The sequence below is a fragment of the Poecilia formosa genome, unplaced genomic scaffold (assembly GCF_000485575.1).
Source record: "Poecilia formosa unplaced genomic scaffold, Poecilia_formosa-5.1.2 Scaffold5, whole genome shotgun sequence".
NCBI classification, from domain to species: domain Eukaryota; kingdom Metazoa; phylum Chordata; class Actinopteri; order Cyprinodontiformes; family Poeciliidae; genus Poecilia; species Poecilia formosa.
Genome location: NW_006799944.1, coordinates 4200633 through 4225674, shown reverse-complemented (window position 1 = coordinate 4225674; position 25042 = coordinate 4200633). Strand labels below are relative to the sequence as shown.

Genomic DNA, 25042 nt, shown 5'->3' with positions numbered 1-25042 from the left:
GTCTACATTCAGGAGATATTTCCATAAAGTAGTTCACCTGCTCACTTAGTTTCAGCTTTGTCTTTGGTTGTCACTGCAGTTTCCAAAGCAAGTTTAAAATAGAAATTCAAAAGGAGTCCCTCGAAGGAATTCAAAGATGCCTAAGGTCTCTCAAAAAAAAAAAAAAAGTTGTATGAAACACTTTGAATTAGATGCACAATAGAGATATACTGGACCTTTTTACTGACCTTCACACGCCTGCGTGTGTTTCCAAAAGGGCCCTCCTCCTCCTTTTGCTCTTATCTACTTTTTTTGTAAAAGGGCTACAAAGGAAGTCATGGTTTCAGGGTCTTCTCAGGGCATGAAACCTCATCTGTCCCTTCCACCGTCCACACAGGACTCTTAGCTTTCACCCCTGACCCCGTCACACCCTGCTCTGGGTTCCAGCAACAACAAAAGCAGGAGATTAGGGAAATTGACAGGCTAGAGGGGATTACTGTAGCCCTTTTCATCTTTGGCTGTGCACACAGTTGACACAATCTGTTAGCAGTACTTCAAGCTAATCTGAGTGCAGTTTACTTTGCAGTTTGTGTGTTTAGCCTCAGTTTGTACATAGATTTAGCTGTGACAAAGTCCACAGAGCTGACAGAACACCATGAGCGTCACATTTGACCAGCATGTACATTTCATTTAGCAACACTTAGGTTAATAAACACGCACGTCTGCTTGTGATTAACTAGCTTAGCCGAGGCCAGTGTTGATATGTGTTCTGCCCATTTTTGTCACCTTGCGAGAGCGTGTCTCCGTAGAGACATCAAGTCCAGACAGGAAACGTGAAGTCCAACAGGAAATCAGAGGATTATGTGACACCCAGACAAGCCAGGAATAGACCTTGGGCAAGGCAAGGTGTTTTGAAAATGCCATAGCCATCCTTGCCAAGGTGTTTATTTGTACTTACCTCAAAACCATTGTCGGGTGATGCAGGGCAACAGGCGTGAATGCGTTTCAAAGTGAAGTGCACTATTTCTGTTTCTTTACGAGAAATTGTGGCTTTCTAAATTTCTTTGGGCTTTTAAGTGGATCTTGAAAGGCCAAGAAATCGAGTTTCTCTGGTGAAGTTTGAATGCATATGTGAATGACAAGAGGACTGGAGAGCACTTCCTCCAAAAGCAGGAAGCGATCTAAAGTGGGGACGGCGTTCTGGGGAAATATAACCAAAACGAATCTGTCTAGTGCTGGAGGGATGAACGGCTAGTTGTCTGTTGCCAAAGACAAAAGAGAAATGCTACAACTGTTAAAATCTCCATTTTTGTTTACATTTCGTGAAGAAGGATGATGCGCTGTGTGTCTCTTTCAGACGTTTCCTTCAGTGGTTCTTGGTTCAGCGCCATCACAGGCGATGGGGTGAACAAGTTTCTCAAAGAGTTTGGTTCACCTGACGCGGGTTCCAGGTCTGTTGGACAGTCAGGTGTTTTCACACCCTGAGACAACTTTTGTAAAATAAAAAAAAAATTAAAAAAAGAAGTTAAGCATTGTAAAATATTGATATGCTGGTAAAAGGTGTCCGAAATAAGAGAAACATATTGAAACTATATAACTTAAATTCAACAGTAAGGTTCTGTAGGTTGCTTTGCCAAATCATCGCAGGGACACCTGTGTCGTTCTGTGTTTCAGTTAATACCTTTTCCATATTCCTCCCCTTTTTTTACTCTCCTTCCACCTCCCCTCTCCCCCTTTTAGACCATACAGAGCCCCTGAATTGCCTTGGTGTCTCAGGGTCTGGCAGCGAGTCAAAACCGCGTGCTCGACCCTCTAAAAAGCACATCTGCGCACTGCTAAGCCGTTTAGCCCCTAATACCAACAACAAACACTCTTTCTGCGCCGGCCCTGGGCACAGAGCGCTGTTATCTGCCTGCGAGTGAGGTCAGACAACTCTATAATCGGACTTTACCCATCTGCCCTCTGCTCTCCCACACAGAGCAGCAGGTTGGGCTCCTCGGCAGGGGACTAAGTGGGACATGAGGACACATATGCCCACTGACACTGGACCAGCCATGGAGCTTAAGCTCCAGCGTAGTCGCGCAGTAATCTCACAATGAGCAAGTCAAATGCGTCCCGAGCGAGCCGCAAAATGGTGCGCGGGAGTAAGTGGTGTGCTTGCCATTGTTATTAAAAGGCAAATTAAACCCTGTAGTGTGTGAAAGGTGTGAGTGTTTATGAAATTATGAATTTATCAGACATTTAATTTGCCACAGCCTGGTGAGCACGCGGAGAGGCAGCTCAGTAAACGTGTGCTGTCACCACCCTCTCGGCACATCCCTGTCTACTGTCACTCCTTCTCCCACACTTGCAATCTCCCTCTCTCTCTCTCTCTCTTTCTCTTTCTCCCTCTACTCCATTTCCACACTTGCTCCCTCATCCCCTGCCCCCTCTCCCCTGTTCTAGTACCACATGCTGGGGCTAATTTTAGAACTTCTTCCCTGTGTCCCTGCATCCAGCTGGAGCCGTCTCCCTACCTCTGCCTGGTGGTGGAGCATCTCTCATGCTCCACAGAGTACTCCAGCGCTCCTCCGGGGCATGTTAAAGGTGTGCTTGGAGGGGAGGAAAAGATGGAGCGTTCGGGGAAGTGGGGGTGGAGGTGTATTAGCTCAGAAACCAACTGCTCTTTAACCATGTCAAGGTGCCATGGTAACAATAAATCTACGTCTCTAATAGGTGTTTTTCTTTGTTTTTCTTTTTTTTTTTCTTTTCCTCTCCTCTGCTCACCCCATTCACTGGAAGAGTGCCATTCTCCAGACAGAAGTGTAAGCTCACAGGTGATTGGCTAAGCAGGTTCCCTGGTGATCTATTAGCAGTTAGACAGAACACCACATAGTGTGCTGAACACTGCGAGAGACAGCTTTCTGTCAGACATGGGACACACACAACCGAACAAACACACCTGCAAAAACACAGCATATACACATGCATGGGTGTCTGCATTTATTTGGTCCCAAATTGGATCATTTTACCACACATAAAATGACATGACAGCTGTCATGTCATTTTAACTGCTATGTGTACCATTCTGGAGATTTATAAATGTGGGAAGGGATCTCCCTCCAAACTGTGTAAAGAATTGCGCAGCGTGGCCCTCGATGGATAGAAATTTCTATTCGAATAAAATTTGGAAATATTTAAAGCTGAAACAGCTCGCAGCTTTGTTAACTGTGTCAGTTCATTTAAATAATGAAAGTTAACATATGCAAAAAGAAGAAAAATGTATAAAAATATGTTGGAAATGTTAACTTCGGATTTATTTCCAAATCCCAGACGGATACAGAGGAAAAATCCCTGCTAAGTATTACTGATAATAAAGCAGCTATAAAGAAAGCATTGACGCACAGCCTTTACGCTTGTTCATGCTTTATTACATTACAACCACAGATTTTAACATAAATTCATGCAACAGACGGCCACAATGTAGTGCATAATTATGAGGAGATGGGAACATATTTATACATTTATTTTTATTTTGAACAAAACTGTGGTATATATATTTATTCAAACCCCAGAATAAGTGTGCTGAGGAATCACCTCTTGTTGGATTGTGTTTCCATCAGCTTTGCAGATTTAGAGACTGAAATGTTGCCCATTCCTTTGGCTGTGACTCACTTGAAAGAGTAGTAGAGTTGTAGAAATGTTCTTTTAACCCTGGCCTGTTAGCTTAGGTGAATAGCAATGTTTTAGTTGTTTTGAAGTTGCGCCGTCGTCTTTTAATTTTTAGAGAATTTTATTAAATTTTTTGACCCCTCTTTATTAAACTTCTCCACAACTTCTTCCCTTACCTGTCGCCTTGTATTTCATGATGCTCGTGTTTTCTGAGCCATTTACAAATGCTGGATTTGTGCAGAGATTAAATTACACACAGGACTCCATTTACTAAATGGTACTGAAGGTAAACTTGTTGCACTAGTTTTTATAGAGAGGTATCATAGAGAGAGAGAGTATGTGTGAGGTAGGTGGGGGGAGCATGAGCACAAATCCATGATACAATCATTTAATTTTAACTCTTAGGTTTTATTTGTTGTAGAAAGAATCCTTTTTGTTTTAATTCACATTTACACCGCTTGGGTATAACGTCATAAAATGTAAGAGACTTTCATAGACTTTAGTCTAAAAGTCTCTAAGACGGATAATTTATTTCTTCACAGGCACAGAAGAAAAGCAGCATAAGCAAAATCTCTCTATGTCCAGAAGAGTTCTTCTTTTACACCCTCACACTTCTACGTTTAAACAATTAAACTTGTAATAAAAAAGGGAGAGAAAAAAAGTAAACCTCTGACCCGCAGTGAGCAAGCATCTTGGTGACCACCTTGCTGCCTATAGGGAGCAGCTGCAGAAAGTAGAAGAAAAAAAAAAAAGAAAGAAAAGAAAAGAAAAAAAAAAACTGGGCAAAGTCTCACTTTGTCGCCTGTCTGCCTAGATTTGCTTTCTTGTTGTTTTTGTCCTAGCTTTTGGGCCCAAATCCTTACATGTAGGCATCCATTCAGCTGCTTTAACAAGCCTAGTGGGGCATGGACTGCACTATCTGTGGGACTTGAATCGGACCTGGCCAAGGGCGCAAATCACAGCTTGAGAAGAAGAAAGGCCCTGACAGCGGCGGGCTGGAGCAGGGCTTTCTCCCTCCTCCCCTATGCTCCTTGGTGAATTTTCTACTTTTCCTGCTCTCTGTACTGCTGTTGAGAGCTCTGACTTGGCTTGTTAAAATTAATCTCCATGCACGACGAGGGAGATGGACAGTTGTTTCTCCTGCCTGGGCTGCTGGGAGCTGTGCAGGGCGGGAGCGCTGGTGTCTCCGTGTGTGTGTGCGCGTGCGTGCGTGCGTGTGTGTGTGTCGTTTTCGACAGAGCTGGAACGTGATTCATCATGTGGTGGTCAGGAGGACTCAACAGGCATAACCACAGCCAGCCACACCGAGCCTTCTGAGACCGTGTAGTGTGCGCTACACACAGCATCGTTCCGAACAACCCTTTGGGAACGCTGTGGAGCTGGTGTGTTAAAAAAAAAAAATAAAAAAACACACAAAAAGAGTGGCTAGAGGCTGCTTGACTTCAGATAGTCTGTGCATTATGTGCATGCAGGCGTGCGTTTCTGTCGGTGTCCACAAGCGTGCTCTCTTGTGGAGTCGAGGGGGTGCAAAAGCCTAGAACGCGACTCAAGTGAAGAGATATGGGGGGAAAAAAACATGTTGTCATGCCTTCTTTACGTCTTTTTTTCCGTGGCTTTGCTGCTGGAGGAAGTTTCCGGACGTGGCTGAGGCCTCGGGTTCCTGTGAGCGGCGGCGGGGGTTAGGGAGGGCGATGGGCTCCGTCCCAGTCTCCTTCACTTTTTTTCTTCTGTCTCCTCGTAGATTCAGCTGAAGGACATGTCACCAGAACAGAGCACTGGATGAGACATGCCCACATCCTCCCCCCCTGCCTCCATTCACCTCCAAACTTCCCTCCCTTCTTCTCTCCTCCTCCTTTTTTATTGTCTTTTATCTTCCGTCCTTACAAACACAAACACATAAACTCAATTAGCTAATGATACTGGCCTGGCCATTGGGTGGTCCTAATTAACGTTTACTGGCTGCCTGATGTCAGCTTTCAGGCTGTGATTAATAACTATAGCTCCCTAAAAATAACAGAAACACACACAGATCATTTATAATCTGTCTGTGTGTTTGTTAGGCTTATATGTCATATAATTTTTTTCCACGATAATAAAGTGTATAATGTCTTCTCATTGTCTTTCTCATGTTGACCTCAAACTTTCTGTTCTGCTACAATTTTTGATAGACCAACACAAAGTAGTGCATGGATGCATTATGGAAAGACACATGGTGTTTTCAGTGCATGTTTTACATGTAAGAATCTTTGAATATTGGTGTGGATTTGCATTCATCTGTCCTGAGTCAATGCCTTGCAGTACAACCTTTCTGCAATAGTCCCGGAGGAGGCTTGTTCCTGGTTTTGCCGTGGCCTGTCACAAATATTGTGAGGTATGTCTCTACCAGCTTTGCAAATCTTGAAGCATCTAGAGACGATAATTTTTGTGCCTGTTCTTTGCACAATACCTCAAGCTCAGTGAGACTTAATGGATATTTTTTGTGAACATGATTTTAGTCTCTGTCACATAGTCTCAGTTGGATTGAGGCAGTATAAGTCGTTAATATGCTTTGATCAAAATTTTCCCTTGTAGATTTGGCCGTCTTGTTTCCAGCTGCTGTCCTGCTGGAAGGATGAACCTTTGACACATTCTCAATTGTATACAGGAGAAGTGATGGGTGGGGTTTTCAGCCAAGCATTTTGGTCAGTTTTCACCATATCAAAGATGTTCTTCCTCATATTTGTCGTGTCTTGTGACAAACTGGGTACTAGGCTGTTGTTCAACAATGGCTTTCTTTACTGCCATTCCAGAAATTCCAGATTTGTGAAACGCACGACTAATAGTTGTCACGTTGACAGATTCTCCAGTGTGAAGTGTGAATCTCTGCAGCTCCTCCTATGTTATCATTGACATTTTTGACTGATTTGTTCACTTACCTGCTAGTTTAACTACACAGGCAGGTGTTGTTAGTTTTGCATTTATATGGATTTGTTTTCATTCACGGATGATTGAACAGCACTCGCTAAGATGCTCAAAGTTTGGCATGTTGTCCAGTTTTGTAACCTAATTCCTTTTCAGGCTTCTCAACAATTTACTTTCTGATGTGCCAGGTGTGTTCCTTAGTGTCCATCATGCTGTTCGCTCGAATAAACCCGTGAGGCCTTCACACAACAGCTGTATTTTGACTTAAGTGACCTCTGCGGGTAATTTCTGATTCTCTTTGTTTTAGGTGTAAAGGATTAAAGGTGGTAAAAAACACCATGTATTATTTTCCTTCTACTCTACAATGTGATGCACTTTGTGTTTATCTTTGACATAGACAAAAGATTGGTGCAATCGGTGTGCAAAAGTTTACTAAAATACACTGAAGTTTGTGGTTGTGACGTAGCAAACCGAGGTTTGAAATCGGTTTAAGGGGCAAGAATATTTTTGCAAGGCGTTGTATCTATGACTCTAAGGACTTGACACAGCCATGAACTAAACCTGCTCTCTCTCTCTCTCTTGTTTTTTTTTTTTTTTTTTTCTTTTTTTTTTTTTCTTGGGTTTTTTTAGTGGTTTTTTTTTTTTTTTTTTTTTTTTTTTTTTTTACATTTACAAATAGCTGAACGGTTTCCCTGTCAGCCCTGGTTGTGGCAGTTGCTTCCTCCATCGCTACAGTGGGACTAATTTTGCTTGTTTTGCAAACGTTGTTTCAGGTTTTTGGCATGTGTCCCATTCGCCCCAATCTGGGCCCCACTAACAGTTTTGTTGCCCATCAGTTCACCCTGCTGTTTTCGCACAATCCCACTAAGCCTCCCAGAGATTTCCAGTGATAAAACAGTAGCGCACCTGACCCAAACACTCCGTGTGTGTGTGTGCGTGTGTGTTTGAATGTGAATGAGGTCAGTTGGGAGGGTGAACTCAGCAGTGACAGGGCTTCATATGTTAATATGCCGCACATGTGGCTCAGGCATCGGGAGGGCCGGGGTGGTCAGAGTGACCCCCTACCCGTTTCCATCCCATCCCATTCATCCCGACTGAATGTGGCTCTCCATTCACACTGCTTTCACGGTGGAGGGCGGGTGGTGGAGGATGGAGCGAGGGGATGGGGGGAGGAACCATGGCCACAGAGGGAGAGAGGTGGTCTTTCTCTTTTCCTTGGCTCAGAGAGATGGAAAAACAATTGGTGTGCAAATAGATGCGTCTTCTTATTCCTTGAGGAATCCTCCTTTCATTGCTACTCTTCCTCTTTCTCTCTCTTCCTTCCTTCCTTCCTTCCTTCTCCATCCATCCGTCCCATCATCTCTGGAGGTTCGGGGTGAGGATCATCGCTGCAAAATCCGGATTAATAAAATTACAGGCTGTGCACCTTGTGATTGTTTGTTTGTGTGTGTGCGTGTGTGTGTGTGTGTGTGTGTGTGTGTGTGTGTGTGAATGCTTGTTTGTAGACTGACAAAGGAGAAAGCCCCCCCCCTCCAAAGTGTCCTCTGTAATTTTCATAGGTCAGAACTGACAATGACCACTTTGATAGAGAAGCTGTAGAGATGTAAATCAGCCAATGGAAGGAGACAAAACAACTGTCCTCCCACTGGCCCCACCACCCAACCAAAAAAAAAAGAGGGGGTGGGGGGAATTTAGGTTTAAAAGAGTGAGTGAGAACACAAGAGAGTGAAAAGACAAGAAAGACATCCTCTCCACCTTTTTTGATGATAGTCCTCCTTTCAGATTCTCACTAGAGACGGCGGCAGTGAAGGAAGAAGAGGCCAGGGTGGGCGAGGGAGGGAGGCTAAAAGTTGATGAAGGTTCTAATTGAACTATTTCAGACCGTCCAGCTCATTCCTGGGAAAGTTTGGAGCATCTTTCCTATTGCCTGGCACCTGGAGTGGGGTCGCTGGGAATCAGAACAATGACAGTGAGGTTGGTGGGTCGCCGGAGTGTTAGTCCAGCTCAGCTCCAGACGTGGACACGCTCCAGGCCTCCCTTAATCCAATCACTACAGCAGCGCCCGGGGCTGAATAGACCCGCTGGAAAAGGGTGGGAAAACCTCCAGCAGCAGCAGTCACATTTACCATATGTGAAAATTCATAAATAGGGTGAAAGAATCAAGTGAACGCACGGGGAGATGCGGTTTGTTTTGACTTTAATACTGAAGGCAAAGACGAGGAAAATAATTTGAAGACTTCAACAAAGCAGGGAGCAAATAAACATGCTTATAAATTCGTAAAGCACATATCTAAATTTTAAATACATGCAAAGTAATATATTTGAGTTGTGCCTCGGTGGAGTAGCATGGTGTAATCTGCTAAAAAAAGCGTGCAATTTTTACTTTTCCATAGCTGTGGTCTAGAGTTTGCCTTCAAAGAGTGTCCATTAGAATGGATTGAACTTTGAGGCCACCGTGCAAAATGGTATTTGTAATAGGAAAGAAGAACACTAGACACTCTATCCCCCTTTGAAACAAAGTGGTGGCAGTGTCATACTGTGGGGATGCTTTCTTGGGAAGTGCTGATAAGAGGGAGCTGAATGGAGCTAAATACGAGGAATCCAGGAGGAAAACCTTGAGAGATTTGAGACCGGGGAAGAAGTTAAGCTTTAGTTAAGTTTAGGTCAAAGTATTGCGTAACAACAGTCTAGACAAAGGCCAAAGCTAAATAGAATCTGTGGGAAGACTTGAAAATTGATGTGTACATATATTATTTCAGTAACATTGGAGACAAGAAATGAAAACAAAAATAGTCTGATTTGCAAAGCAGCGTTCTTGAAGACTTGTTGCAAAACTTGATACAACTTTACAACACAGGTGGGAGACGACACACACACAGAAAAATCCCACGACTGTATTTTACTTGCAAACGTACCTCTGCTAATGGATGTGTGGTCATTGAGTAGGGTATGTGCGGAGGGAGAGCTGCGGGGCTGTGCAAGGGCCTCCGAGTGTGAATGAGCAGTGAGGCGGTCAGGCAGACAGACAGTGGTCAGAGATAAGCAGATGAAAGCTCGGGGGATGGTTGGTGGGCGAAAGATTGATCCGTCAAAGTCTGCGGACATCCCATGTGACATTTGATACCAAACTCATGAAAAAGAATCCAGTATATATATATAAAAGGAATTTTTTTTTTCATTTTTTTCTTTTTAAAGTTAGCACAATATGTCTTACACTTGCTCAGTAATGCAACGTTTAAAAATAGCACTTTTTATTCTAACCTTATCTAATAACTTAAGCAGACTTTTTTTTTTCTCCTTTTACCCGACTCATTAAACAGATGTTGTCGGAGTTTTGTCTTAAGACAAAAGTAAGGAAAACAAAAGAAAACCCGACAGAAAAACAAGCATTCTTGTACCTGCATGAATATTTTGGTAATGGTGTGTAATTGCTTCCCTTTCTGCATTTGTATTCATTTGGAGTTTGTCTGCTTAATGTTTACATGCAGCAATACAGGCTGGGAAATTGCTATTAGATAATGAACTCAGCTCACTTCCACTAGGTGCCAAACAGCCTCGGGCTTCAGAGCAGTCAAGTAACGACAACTCCTGGGTATACAGTGCAGCTGACAACAAGCACAGATCATCCTGGAAAAGGGCAGCACACCTCATTAAAATGTATAACAGGATTTTACAGAGTGATGATGCAGTCGGGGAGCTATTCTTTAAATGCTACAGATTTATATAAGGCTGTCACAGGGATGTAATTTTTCACTATTGATTCAATTTATTTATTTTTTATTTTTTACAAAGACTTTATGGGCCGCAGTAAAACATTGATTTCAGAAATCGGGCATTATGACGGACCGTTTTGGTCAGTAAGTGGCTCACATATTCACTTCCACGGGTCCCAGTGCTGGCGCCGCCTGGAAGATACTCTCCCCTGGCTCCCGTCTGTTGTGTAGTGTAGCTTTACTGGGGGGATGTGCGCCTTGGCTTTTTGGAGAACGATGGGATCCGGTCTACTCGGAACCCCTGCGCTGTGGGAGCTGTGCACCAAGACACAGAGAGGGCTCTGTTTCACATATCTGAAGAAGATGAGCAGGAAAACGATGGCACTGAGGAATCATGAAAAAGTGTCTTTGTGTCAGAGGGTTGAAAAACAGCCCATTTAGAGTGGTCTGCCCATTAGCTGAACAAAGAAAAGGGTCTGTCTCTGAAATCTGCTGCAAAGACTATTTAGTGTGTATACTGTATCAGGGGAAGGCAAACAGGATCTTCTTTTTGCGCCCAGCTCCGGCTTTCCCGAATTTCTTCACAAAGGACTCACCCCTTTCTGTCTTTCTCTTCTGGACCTGCACTTCTCCCTGCCAACCTTTCTCTCCTCTTCATTCACCTTCTCAACTTAAATTCTGTAAAAATATGAGATTTTTTTTTTTCCAAGCGAAATCTTTCACCTGACTGAACTTTTGCTCTCCTCTGTTGACCTTCAGGTCGTTTTACTGCAAATCCCGCTTCTAGTATCGCCTCAATCCATCTCGCAGAGATCCAACATGCCGTTTTTAAATAAGGCAGGAAATACTGGTGATTGAGTCTGTTTTCAGCAGAAAATATTAGAAAAATGGTGTCTGCAGTGGTCTAGGTGCCAATCTAGCAGACTGCAGTAGCTCAACTAAAATGCCTCTGCCAAAGTCCTGATAAACAGTAGGAAAATAGATTATATCAAACCAATCAGTGCTTACGTCATTATTGCATTATGTAATTGGTCTATGCATTTAAGAGTTGCTGGTCAGGTGTGAGCCCCGTAGACCCCTCAGGTTAACAGAGACCTCCACACTCCTGTGTTCACAGCACGAGAACTTAACAAGAAGAGGCAGCATTTTTTTTCTATGCTAATGAGCTATCAAACAAATTCCCAGAAAACCTGAGATTTGGCAATTTCCTTGTTTTGTTTTGTTTTTTTTTGTTTGTTTTTTTTATGTGATGCTTACCTATAGCTTGAATTTTGAATGTGTTGTGTTTAACTTTTACCTCTGTTCCTTTATTTTTCCCATAAAGCACATTGATTTACCTTGTATGTGAACGGTAGCATTCAAATAAACTTGCCTTGCTTTGTCACGTTTTTGACACAGACGTGTTGTCTTCAAGGCCTCCAGTCGGAGGGACGCAGCTGCGGCCCGGCGCCTCCTTATTCACCACCGGGCAGCTCGGATGCAATCAACATAGTTTATTTGGGCCCATGTGTGGGACAGATCCGCACGTCTGCTCCACGAGGCGTTGCAGCAGTTTTGTCGGCGCGTTGGGTGTGTCAAAACTCATCAAGTCACGTAATTGTGAAGAATTTTAAAAATACATTAGTCGCACTTCTGAGGTATTTAAGTATTGTGCAACGTTTAAAGGCACACTTATTAAAAATCGGGTCACAGATGGGAGTGCTTATCACGTCACTGTTTGGTACTTGAAGCAACAAATCTATCCAGAGGGGAACAAACCAGAGTAGTGCGTAGTGTAGACAGAATTTTTAAAACATGTACTTTAAGTAGATTTTCTTAAAGTAAATGAATAAAATGTAAGTTTCTATACTTCAGTTCAGCTGTGATGAACTCTAAAGGTTTCCCTTCAGGGCAAAAACAGAAGAAACCACAGGAAGCTTCCTGGTGGTAAAAGATCATATGAGCTCACCTGTTTTGCTGTTACTTGCACCACTGACTCATGAACACTTGTGTGTCTGATGAACTCTGACCTGCCAGGTACATTGTTTTAAATTCTACTCCTTCACATACAATAACCGATCTGCTAATCACATTTCACCCCTTTCCTTTTTGATGCAAATTGTTTTCTTCCCATCTGAGCAAAACAGATGGAAATGTTTATAGGTGCGTACGGACCACAGAAAAATCTGTGAAAAGAGCCACTTTCATGACCAACATGTAGCATGTTGTTGTTAAATATTCATACCCCTTTAGCTTTTTGCACGTTTTGTTCAATTGTGTGCAAAGATTTCCACATATTTTATTAACATGTTTTGTGATAGACTAATAAATAATTAAGTGGACGTGTGCTAATAATGACACTTATAAATAGATATACACTGTAGAAGAAATTGTCATTTGGGTTGGTGTGGTCTCGAAATTCGTTTTGGTCAGGAATTTTTAAACAGAAAGTTGATCAAACTTTAAGTAACACACTGCTGCCATGGTAACTACTAATGCACAGAAAAACAAAGTTAAATCAATATACACCGATTTTCCGAGCAATTGGCTAAAATCCACCTTTCAAAGCCATTTTATATGCATTTCCATGTACAAAGCTTAAATCAACGACATTTTAGCTACTCTTAATTTAGAACAACTGATTATCACACAAACATTTTGTGTGTGATTTATTTAAAAACTACACTCCCAGTACACCCATCACCGATGTTGTTGATGTTCTGACCAGCTGACTGCAGCAGAGGTATTAAACTAATATCAGCCTAATCCATAAATATTTTAATACTTTTTATATTTTTCCTATATTGCCTTAGAGGGAGCCTCTAGTCAGGAAATAATCATCGTTAGCTGCTACAAGGTATAGGGAATCAATACTGGTACCTGTGATTGACACGCCAATGTTTTAAAATCCCTTGAAAGAGTTTCCAAGGTCCAGTACTTTTTTGGGAATGCAGGATACACTTCCCCCAGCCCCCTCTGATCTGCCCAACCAATGTTTTTCATTACAGAGCCGATTCTATGAAAAAGGTTCTCATGTTTTGCTGTAGCTTTAAAGCAGCCAGTACAATGTTTAGACTGTTACGTCTATACATTGTATTGAAATAGGCATTTCGACTAAGTTTGTATTATGTTCAGTCAAGTTTCAGAAGTTAATTTATTTACCCCACACAATTTTGTAAATGTTAATCATCAAATCAAAAAAATGCAAAAAATAAATAAATAAATAAATAAAAATACAAAATCTTAAGTACAAATGAACTAATTTCATCCCATTTTTATTATGGTAATAATATAAAATATGTTTGGTTAAGAGCTATAGATTGAGCAAATATACATGAAGAAACATGTACATATTTCAACTGTGAATGTAAAGACCACTGTTTTTCATCTGAAGTGTATTTGAATGTTTTTATTTAATTCTACAGGCCGTGCACTTTACAAGGGCTTTCTGGATATTACCACAGATGAAGTGGAGTTCATTTAAACAAAAGAAGATGGGCAGAGATTCAACAGAAATCATAATATTCAACTGGAATTACTGCATCCTCATGCAGCATCGAAGCCTGTCTACTCTTGTACTTAACTCAAAATTTCCTAATAATACCAATGATGTAGCTCTGAAAAGATGTTTGAAGGCAAAATTGAACAAAGCGTAACTTGGATTTTCTTAAAAATAAAAGTATGCTCTTAAAGACTAATAAAGGTCCTAATCCTCTATTCCAGCCCATCCCCTGACTTTCTTGTACTTGTAAATTTGTTTTAGCCAAGATTTGTATAGACCATTTGGACATTATTTTAACTAATTAAGCAGCGAGATTTCAATTTTTTTATTGTCTTCCGTCTGTGTAATTTAGGAAATTCTTCCCTTCAAAGAAAAACTAATTGGTATCGAATGAAAAAAATGTGTTGATCAATGCACAGTGGAAGTGCATTGGTCAAGAGATTATCTGACTGGGCAAGGGTACAGTATGGCATTACGAATTGGTAAGGCCATAGGGTGGATTGAGATGGATTCATTCATAAATTATTGTACTAGAGGGAACCAGGTTTCTTACTTTGCAGCATTCCATAGATAAAAGAACCAACATCGATCAGACGAAACATTATTCTAGCTAAAGTGAGAAACTGCTCATCTTTAAATGAAGCAATTGCCATATGCGAAAACCTACCTTTTGACACGAACATCGATGTGACTTTGGCATTTGCCATCTAGATTGACATTTTTTATTGACAAGTTATCCCACCCAACCTAGCAACCAAAGGTCTCAGTCAGTTCTGTACCCAGAACGGGACATTTTCTCCAGAAATGGGACGTTTCATACACGGCTGTGCTCCCTGTTGCATAATGCGGTGTCAGGGAATGTCGCAACCTGCTCAGGATAATCCATATAAAGCCTTTCCTCGCTCCACCAGTGTATTCACTTGCTTTACCTCACTTTTTCAGGCAGGATTTTTATATTAATGAGAATGAGTAGCTGTGTGGTCACGGAGCAAAAACAACGAGAGAAGGTTAAAGTGCGAGTTACCTTCTACAGAGACAATAAAGAACATGATGTGTAGTTGTCTGTTTGTACTTCATGGAGCTGCCCTTTATGCTCATAGATTTTCAGATGATGTTGGTGAGGAATCAATGGGACACGGCCAGCACCAGCAATGCAAGTCTTTTGGAGGAACACACAGTTAGATAATATTGGGGAATAGATTTTTCCCCAACAACCGTCCTCCCCCACACCCTTATCCCCTTCACCTTTGCCTTTTCCGTCAATGCTTACCGCAATGAATTTGCAGTCAACGGATAAAGATGGAGACATGGCAAGGGGAATTCGTGTCTGTGTGCGTGTTGACTTGTATAATGTAATTTAGATGCTTTCGAGGGTTTGTGTGTCCAGGTGTTCGCTCCACTCAACATTTACATGGATAACAACAGCAAAAACCTCCCAGAAACTTCTGTTGTCGCATTCCATACGTGTGCAGGCATGTGGAAATGGACACACACATGCACACACCCTGCTTGTGTTTTATCCCCTCCGGAATCTGGAGGAAGGTGTCAGGTCCGTCTCTGGTCTATCTCTGGCTTTGCACACAAGCTTCCCTCTCCTCCCGTCTTCCCTCAGTCTCCCACTCCTGCTCTTCCTCCTCCAGGCTTCACCATTATCTCTCTCCTTCCTCATCCTCCCTGTCTTCCTCTGTCTCCCCTGCCTCCCTCTCTTCCACTCCTCTTGGCCTCCCTCTATCTCCATGCTCCTACTCATTTCTCTCGCTCTCTCCCCCAGACCTCTCTGTCTTCTCTCTCCTCCCTCGTGTTTTTTTCCCCTCTCTTCACTCTCTCCTGTCTTCCTTCAGGTCTCTGTCTTCCCTCTCTGTCGCTAATTTTCCCAGCCTTGTTTTGCTCTCCGCTCACTTCAGCCTGCAACAATAAATTACACACAAACTCAATGTACATCTCTTTGTTCTCCCTGCCAGATAATTCAATTCATTTTAGCCAGGCTCTGCATTCTGAATGATGAATGCATTGACTGTACAATTAAACAGGGCCGTGCATTAAAGCGTTTGTAGTGAGCTCCCGTACATGTCATGCACATATACTGCCCAGGAGAAATATTCAGATGTAGCTGCAGAGGCGCACAAAGAAGAATAATTAACATTCACGTTTTTTTTTGTTTTTTTTTTTGTTTTTTTACTTATGCTCTGTATTAAACTCAAACAACACAAAAAAATAATTATGCAGGATATATACATCAGTACATTCATTTGTAAATGTAATATTACACTTTTGGTAAAAACAACAAAATGTTACCTACTATCATTTTATGCATTTAATGGATAATAACTGAGTGAACTGGAATTCTCAATCATGTAGTGAGGTGTCATGGTCAGCCTTGTTGTTTTTAAAGTGCTTTAGAAATGAAGTGGTTTGTTATGGTACGGTATGATGCGATACGATACAAAGCAATATGGTATGGTATATTACGGTGTAGTACTCTACGTTATTGTACGTTATGATGTGATACGATGCAGTGCGATATGGTAAGGTATGGTAAAATATGGTATGATACGGTACTGTATTGTAAACTAGGTGAGTTTATGAAAGAAACTGAAGGTGCTTGTATTTTGCACTTTTAATTAAACACTTTAGAGTCTCCAAGCCTTTCCAGTTTTAATCACCTCTATCATACCAGAAATGTCTTCCTTTACCTACATCTCCAGAGACAAAAATTAAGTCTGGGAATGTGAGTTTATCCTCTCCTCTTGCTAAACCTAAAACAGTCAAATAACCAATGCCTCACCTATGTATATTTTTTTCATTAAGTCATCTTGAAAAGGGGACAAGCAATAATCCTTGATGATTTCATGCCCTGATGATATTTTTGGTCTCCCTAAACTTCTGTTGTTTATGGGTCACTGAAACTGTATTGAGGGATATGTTTCTATTTACTAAACTTAAATATTTTGAATGTTTTGTTAGCCCATGCACAAATTTCTAAAGACTAATATACACTTTATTATGTAGTGCAACGCTACAGGTATACAAATATCCTGAGAAGAGAAGCTCTTTCCAGTCACCACAGACAAGAAATTCTAATAGTTTAGTCTAGTTATGGCATAGACGATATCTGAGCCCAGTTCACTTATAGAAACTGAGAATAAATCTAATTTCAGATTGATACAGAACTCTTTAATAGCTTTTTTTTTTTCATCAATGTGAAGCAGACTGGCTAATAGAGATTAAATTAACTAACGTGTAATTATAATTTAACAAATATTGTTGAGTAAGGACATAATAAAACTATGTACTTCCTCAACAAAAGTAGGTGATTTAACATCGCCTGCTTTTTGGTTCATTTCTAATGGGTTTTATCAGTAAAGGAATGCAGTGAATGTAGTATTATTTCCAACACCTTAAGGAACCAGACTGAGCTTTAGTGAATGCTGTATAAAAAGACAATCTCGTGTCTTCCATTCTAAGGTGATACATGTGAGGAACAGTCTGTATGCCTCTTAGGTGCCAGGCTTCGGAGTGAGGTGTCTTTCTAGAGGTGACCTAAGAGTCCTAGGAGACACTGGAGGTTTCCTCACTGTGGCTTCCTATAGTGTGATTAATGTTTGCTCAACAGCATCCAGTCTACATACGTTCAACTCTATGTCAAGACAGGACAGGAGTGTCAAGCAGCTCCTGCATTTCAGTGGTACGGGACAGGTTGTGACCACCTTTGCAGAGCTTGGGTGTCATTATTCTTTGGCATGTCTTTTGTATTCTGATTACTAAAATATTTCTTCATTTTTATCTTGCGTTTGGTTTATACCTTTGTTTTGAGCTTTAGGGTTAGTAGGTTTGTGCTCAGTTTTCTTGTTGTTTCCTAGTTCCCTATGTTTCTCTTCACATTATGTGTGTTTTTTGCTGTCCCTGAGTTGCTCCACATTTTCTGCATTTAATTCCTGTTAAAAATATCTCACTGTTCGAGGTTTGCGCATGTCGAGGTTTGCACATTTACAAAAAATGTAAATGTTGGTACCGTGTTGGAGTGACCTGCCAAGATCAGAATGAGAAGTAAAGTAAAAACTATGGAGACCTGAAGGGGAAGATGGTCACGGTAGTTCGGCGAACCCTCATTTCCGTCCCTAACAGGAGAAGAAAGAGAGATTTACACTGGCACCTGTGCCACACAATGTCCCGAAGACGAGCACCCAGTTTAAATGCTGCGGAATTGTGGGAAGGCAGAAGGTGATTAATGGGGCGTGTGTAAACAAAGCCCTTGAAACAAAAGCGAGAGTGTAAAGAATAGAGATAAGGCTCGACTCCAGTCAAGTTTGGCATCATCCCTCTTCCACTAACGACCTCTACTGTCGCCCAGTGATGGTGGGGGCAGTGAGGAAGAGGGGACCTCAGAATGGAAAGAAAGAGGCTGAAAGAGGACCTGACATGCACATTCATTCTTTAAATGAAAAGAGATAATTGTGAGAGGAACTGACCTGTCTTCATTCTTTGAATAAATAAAAACGCATGACCTGCCTGAAATATGGACAATGCCATTACTGATTTAATTTGAATAGACTACTTGTTATTGTGCCTTCCTGTGCTTGCCATGAATGCTAAAATAGCTGGCATGACTGAAAAACGGCACAGGGAAAATAAACTCGACCGCCATTGTTGGTGGGGGGGAAAACAACAACGACAACACCTAATTAGAATAAATATATGTGTAAAAGACGTGTCACAATGCTTTCTACTTCATGTCAAGCAATGAATTTTTTTTTTAAGATTTGTCGTTTATCAAATGTTGCCACCCTCGCTGATCCTGCATTATTAGGACTGGGATCATAAAATGAACCACTCTGAAGATGAGTTGTACCAATCGTACCACCTTTTTTTTCTCCCTCTCTTTCATCGTGGTCAAGTGCGGTAAAATGTTTAGTAAGCATGATAAATCACACCAACAAGCTCGGATTCTTAACGGCCTGCAGTTTCATTTGCGCTTTTCAATATAATGCTCTCATACAGGTCTTAATTTAGTATACTTGACAAAAGCTGACCAATTAAACTGATTGATTTCTCACCATGATGTAAGCGTGCAATAATCAACAAAGACTTGTTCTCTTTCAATTTTATGAAATACAGCCTGTCAACCTGTAGCACAGTCTTATGTTTACCTAATGATATAATGGAAGAGAAGGCGTCTGTGTCCTCCCCTCCAAATACTTCAGATAAGTCGAGTTAGCCTCCCCACTGCTCCATCCTGCAACGCTATCAGCAGGGCCGACTGGCTCATTCCAAAGAGCATCCCTCACCACATAGTGAGGAGCCTAAATCATTTAAAACACATTGCTCAGCTCTTAACGACCTGGATAGTGAGCTCATGGGGATAAACAGGGGATAAAGATGAAATCATTTGGCTTTGGAGTTTAAAATGGAGAAGCGTTTTTCTTAACACACACAAAAAAACACAAACACAATTATTGTATAAGAACCACAATGTGTTTTTTTTTTTTTTTTTTGTTTTTTTTTTTTTTTTTTTTTTTGCAATTATGGCCGTTTGTACCCCAAAATGGAGCCTGGATTGACAAGTGATTAAATCAGTTTTCTGTAATCTACACTTGGTACACTGCAAGAAGATGAGGTCATGTTAAAAATTATATCCACCAGCATGGCATGTACCTGTCAACATATTTTGGTTTAATAAGGGGCTGCGTTTGGTCACGTGTTATAAGATTCGACACCCTGAGCTGGGATCAGAAAAATCAATAATCAAAATTGTTGTAATTCAAAAAAGAATCCATGCAATTTATTTTCCTTCTATAACATTCAATGTAAGATTTCATCATTTTCTGATTATTTGTGCTCAAAAACAGCCTGCATTTCCAGAGAAATAATATATATTAAATACATGGGTGCAAAATGGTTCATTTCAGTAAATTGAGAACTCTTTATAATTCCAAAGGGTAGATCATTTCAGCCCTTTGTCGAGTTTGTTAAAGAAAATAAGTGGCATTAATAGTAAGACAAATGTACACCAAACAACTATCAGTTGATGTACATCAGAATCGATATGCCAGCGGCACAATGTGCAAAATTAGTTAGAGTTTCTATCCAGGGCTAGTTGAAGATTTATTTATTTATTTTTTTTGCAGTTGTCATGTTGAGCACTTAGATGAAACCTATAAACAACAAACGTGGCAGATCTAGAAGATAAAAATACAAAATAGCCTAAAAAAATACAACCTTGGCTTGCGTGTCATAGTATGGGGGGAAAAAAAACAAAAAAAAAAACTGAATGATGACTTTGGCAGCATAATAGTGAGGGGATGCTTTAGGATCAGAGTAAAGCTGGTTAGTATTAACAGAAGATTGATGTAGTTAAATCATGTGCAATCTTAACCTGTCGGCTTTTCACATAAATTCCCAACAAAAAAACACTGAAATTTCCCAGCATACCTTTTTTTTTTTTTTAAAGTTAAAGTGATAGGATTGCTTTTGCGAAGCACTTTACTTGCACTTACGTCATATTTGAGCTTTCTTTCAAATATCACGATGGAGTTTGTATACATTTCTGTGGAAATATATTCAGTGCGTCTGTATAAGCTCCGTCTGACTAAGAACACCGCGCAGCCACTCATCCCGTCCACTGTGCAGTGCTTCCCTGTCTCCTAGCAACTTGCCAAATGCCCGCGGCCGGCTGTTACCTTTCCGTCAGGACCCGTGATTTCTGGAGTGAGGTGACTTTCATGTGTGATGTGTGTTTCAGACCCCTCCTTCTTCCCCTCCTCCTCCTTCTCCTCTCCTCCTCATCCACTCCCTCTCCCCTCTCTCCTCCGCTCCTGCTATGGGGGGGTATAACACGCAGGAGCAGCCCTGCTGTCGAAAAGCATTGGTTCAGATTCCTGTTTGCTCTACCCCCGACGGCAATGGCTCTTTGAAAGAGGGAGGACTTGAAAGGATGGCATCGCAGTGAGTGATCACTGGATGTGCTGTAACAAGAGAAAACTCTGAGGGCGCCGTAGGAAGAGGAGACGAGAAGTCGAGAGAATGTGCGGCAGCGAGGAGAGGAAAAATAAAAATAGTATCAAAAAGATGTGAGGTGTTTTAACGGGAGGAAGGGAGAGCAGCAGATTAATGAAATAGGAAGACATTAGTCACCAGCTTGTCTGCTAATGTTCCCGCAGAAATAGGTGTGGAACTGTACTTGTCTGAAGCGACACATGCATTTTAACACACTTTACCGAGAGACTTGCGCAGGATCGTCAGAGTGTTTTGTGGCAATGGACATTTTCAACACTTCATTCACACTAAAGAGCCACTTCAATAATTCATCACTCATTCTCTGCACAGTGCCTCTCCGCGGCTGGCTAATAGTTTTCAACACCCTTTAAACTCTTTCACAAACACACACAAGCTCCTTCCCCCCCTCCCCCACCTCCTCTCTGTCTCACAAACACTCACACATCCTATTTTCTGAGATCGAGGCGGGACAAAACTTAACTTGCTTTGAAAAAAAGAAAAAAAAAAATCAACAGATATAATATGGTGGGTTTATTTCAAAGAGGAAAACTATTTTTGTATTTTTCACAGCACAGTGAACACATCAAAACTTGCCTCATGTAATTGTATTACCACAAATGTGACGCACATTTTTTTTTTTATATGCTTGGGTTGCAGTGATTTACTGGAGTCTAACAGCAGACCACTGTGACCCCATCGTGACCCTTGATGTGGCCACTCAGCAGTGCAGGGCTTGCAGACTGAAAGGGGAGGCCTTGAAGGGATTTCTGGGCTGCACTGCTTTGCAAAGTTTGGGAGGGTGAGGTCATTGGTGTTTTTTTTTTTTTTTTGCTGTTGCTGCATGTGAGTGTGCGAGCTAATATAGCCACGTGTGTGATTTTTCATTGTGTCAGGGGGATATGGGTTTGGAAAGGCTAATTTGTGGTTTAGGGCACTGGACCCTTGACGGGCACACCAAACAGGCTCGTATGCCATTTGTTACAGGACAGCCGCAACCTACATGCACAAACATGCTACAAGCCCAACCCTACCCCAGCTTCTGGTCTCGGCTGAGAGTAGTCATTTATTCAGCCGTGACTTCAGCTATGACACACACTGTGCAGCATAACCAGTCCCTGCTTGTGAGCTCTGATGTCAGTCTCTTAACGAACTTATTTACTTTCCATGTTGTACCGTATCCATTACTGTAGTGATTGTCAAATAAACATTCCAATTTAACTTTTCCACATCTCGTCACCTTGCAGCCACAGACCTTAATGTAGTGCTCTGAGATTTTATGACATAGATTGGCGAAATTAAACATTGTTGTCATAATTTCTTATCAATAAAAATATACAAAGTATGCCAAGAACTTGTATTCGACTCCTCGGACTCGATGCTTTTAAGAACCTCCCTTTTTTTTGCAACTATAACTGCAATGTTTTGGGGTATGTCTCTATTGGCTTTGGAGACATTGAAACCGACATTTCTGTAATTTCTTTTTCGCTTAAAACCCTCAAGCTCACTCATTGTGAAGCAACATGTTCCAGGTTTTGGCAAAAGTTCACATTGGGATTAGGTCTGGACTTTGACTGGCTTCTTTTAGTATGTGTTCATCTTCAGTTCTTCATAGCTGTGCATGTGAGTTTAGGGTTGTTGACCTGCTGCAAGGTGAATGTTCAGCCCAGACTCAAGTCAAACTGGGATGTGTAAATTGACAAGACACACTGATTTCCCAACACATTCTCCCACCTGAGTTATGGATATCTGCAGCTCTTCCAGAGTTACCATGGACATTGGTGAGTTCTACATATGATTCACCATGATTAGATCACTTCTGAAGGCAGTTTGTTGTGCTAGATTTTATTTCAAATTCAAAATTTTAACTTGGGTGTAAAGAAATGGGGTGAACAAAAATGCATAACACATTTTAGCTTTTATTTTTTTTGGGGGGAAAAATTCTTTTGCTTTTTTTCTTCCACAGAAATTTTTTTTTGTGAAGTGTCTCAAGACTACATTTGTTATAAATTAGTACTATGTAAATGAATTAAATACGTTGAATTCTCACGTAAAATCCTAATAAAACAAGTTTCTGGTCAGCATAATAGAATGTGAAAAAGTTATGAAAAGGGACTGTATGTAGAGTTTTTCAAAACAGCCTCGGTCTAAAATATGCATAGGCTGTTGGAATAATTTTAATTTTAAGAAAAAAAAAAGTGTGTTTCTTTTTCCCTCGTTAGTTTCCTACCATGGCATCTGAATGTATTTGAATTCACCCAAACCGGCTTTATGCAGATGGTACAGGAGATATGTGTGCTTTGTTTTCATGGTTTTAATCAGCCGAAAGCTCATTTTTCCCTCTCACTGCCCTTCCTCCGTTGTTGTTGAAACAGTTGCTCCTGATTAGAGTTCAGTCATAGGCCTTGAAAAGGTTGGAGGTTTGGTGGAGGAGGGCGAGGGGAGGCGGGGAGGGGGGGTTACAGAGGCATCAGTGACACAAATAGTTTTTCTCTTTTCTCTCCCCCCCCGGTTTCTCTTTCTTTCCCCCTTACTTAGACCCTGATGTTTCCAACCCTCTCCATCTGCAGTCTGACCTCTGCTATTCTTCACTATGATTCCTGTGTGTTCAAAGGCGGCAGGATGTCAGTAATTGGAAGGGATGTGATGGAGTCGGAGACCTCCCCCCACCCCACTCCTCTTCGTTGGAAGGCCCCTAGCACTGAAGAGGTCAGCGAGAGCCAGTTTCACACTGACATGTAGGCCTGGACGGCAGCATCCAGCCACAACATGCCCGAGGCGGCTCGATCAGCAGCAGCAGCTCTGTCAGGACATGAGCATAAAGAGCAGTGAAAGGATCTGCTGCTGCTGCTGCTGCAGTCAGGCTTCCCCTCAAAAATGTTTGCTGCACTGATTCCAGCATACAAACCTAGCTTCATGGAGCTTGGATTTCCAACTCAAGTTTATCCTTGAAGATGCAAAGCCTCCAAACTAATAACTAATACCCTGTTCTTATATTCTCTTCTGTGCTAATCTGCATTCTACCTGTTTGCCTTATAGGCTGTGGGTGCGCCTCTAATCAGCTATAATCAAATTGTCGGGCTTCAGGGAGCGCTCCCACGCGTCTCGAGCACAGACATGGCAGGGCAATTAGCACATCTCTTCACACAGGCTTAAACCACAGAAGCGTAAAAAGGCCGGCTTAAGAGGCTACTTTAACCACGTCGGCTTTAAATAAAGACGTCTGGACTGCATCAACATCAGTAAGACCACTACCGCCACTGGTCCACATCATACAACTCCTCAGTCATGCGCACAGGCAATGCATACACCCAAACGCGCTCCGACAGGGACCCCGACGCTTACACATTTACACATACAAGCAACGCCTAGATTACACGTGTGTTTACGAGGAAAGAAAAAGTCAGTGCATGCATGTGTGTGTGTGTGTGTGTGTGTGTGTGTGTGTGTGTGTGTGTGTGCGAAGGGACGTAAATTACACATTTCACGAGCACACAGAGTCAGTCTCTGCCTTCAGCATATGTCATCTTCAGCGGTCCATTTCGTTTGAGGGCTGTCCTGGTAAGAGTGCAAGGTTGATTTGGGGAAACACCCAGCTGACACACTAACCCCGCCTCGCTGTGACACCGAGTCGCCTCTGCTCTCCCAGAACATTACCTGGGGCTTTCCCTGTGCCATTTGGGATTACGGCTGGAACAAGTTAGTACCACACTGCCCGTCCAATGTCATGCAAAAAAAAACACGCACCCACCCCGTCCAGAGGTCCTGATATTGTACAAAGACGTGGCAAAGATGATGCCGCCTAATGTTACCGTCATGCGAACCCCATGGGGCTGTGTCTGCCTGTCATGCCCCGGGGTATGCCATGGTCGGAAACCTTTCCAGAGGGGGCAGGGCCTCCTGCTGGGCTCACAGGGCAGACCTCATCCAGCGCGTGGGCCCCTCCCGGTTTCTTAGTGCTCCTCTGAAATTCATCCAAATTTCAGTGACTTCTCCTTTCTGTCTGTCTCCTCAAATCTTTTGAGACTGAGGTTATGAATAATGCTTCAAAGTGACATTTTCATTCACACAAAGACATTGCTTTTGGTATTATGCATTTGTTAGGGTTGTAAATCAATTAATTTTTGGTGATTCCTTGTCAATTGATTTAAAAATTCTTGTAAATATTAAAATGTATGTGTAAAACATAAAAAATATTTTTTGTGAAAATTTTTTTTTATCCCAAATTTTCTGTTTTTCAACTGACTGAGCCCTCGTATCTACTGAGATATTGGGTTTCATTAAAATGTGGATGTGGGAAGATTGAAAGCCTTCACATGATTCCATG

General features: G+C 41.7%; 1 long non-coding RNA gene across 1 annotated transcript in view; it reads left to right on the top strand.

Moving 5' to 3' along the window:
* LOC107837646 (uncharacterized) overlaps window positions 1-24433 on the top strand; it is a 33280-nt gene extending 8847 nt beyond the window's left edge. Inside the window, exons 2-3 of the long non-coding RNA XR_001663689.1 lie at window positions 21376-21517; window positions 23254-24433. This is a non-coding gene — a long non-coding RNA (uncharacterized LOC107837646). The remainder of the gene's footprint in view (window positions 1-21375; window positions 21518-23253) is intronic.
* The last annotated feature ends 609 nt before the right edge of the window (window positions 24434-25042 follow it).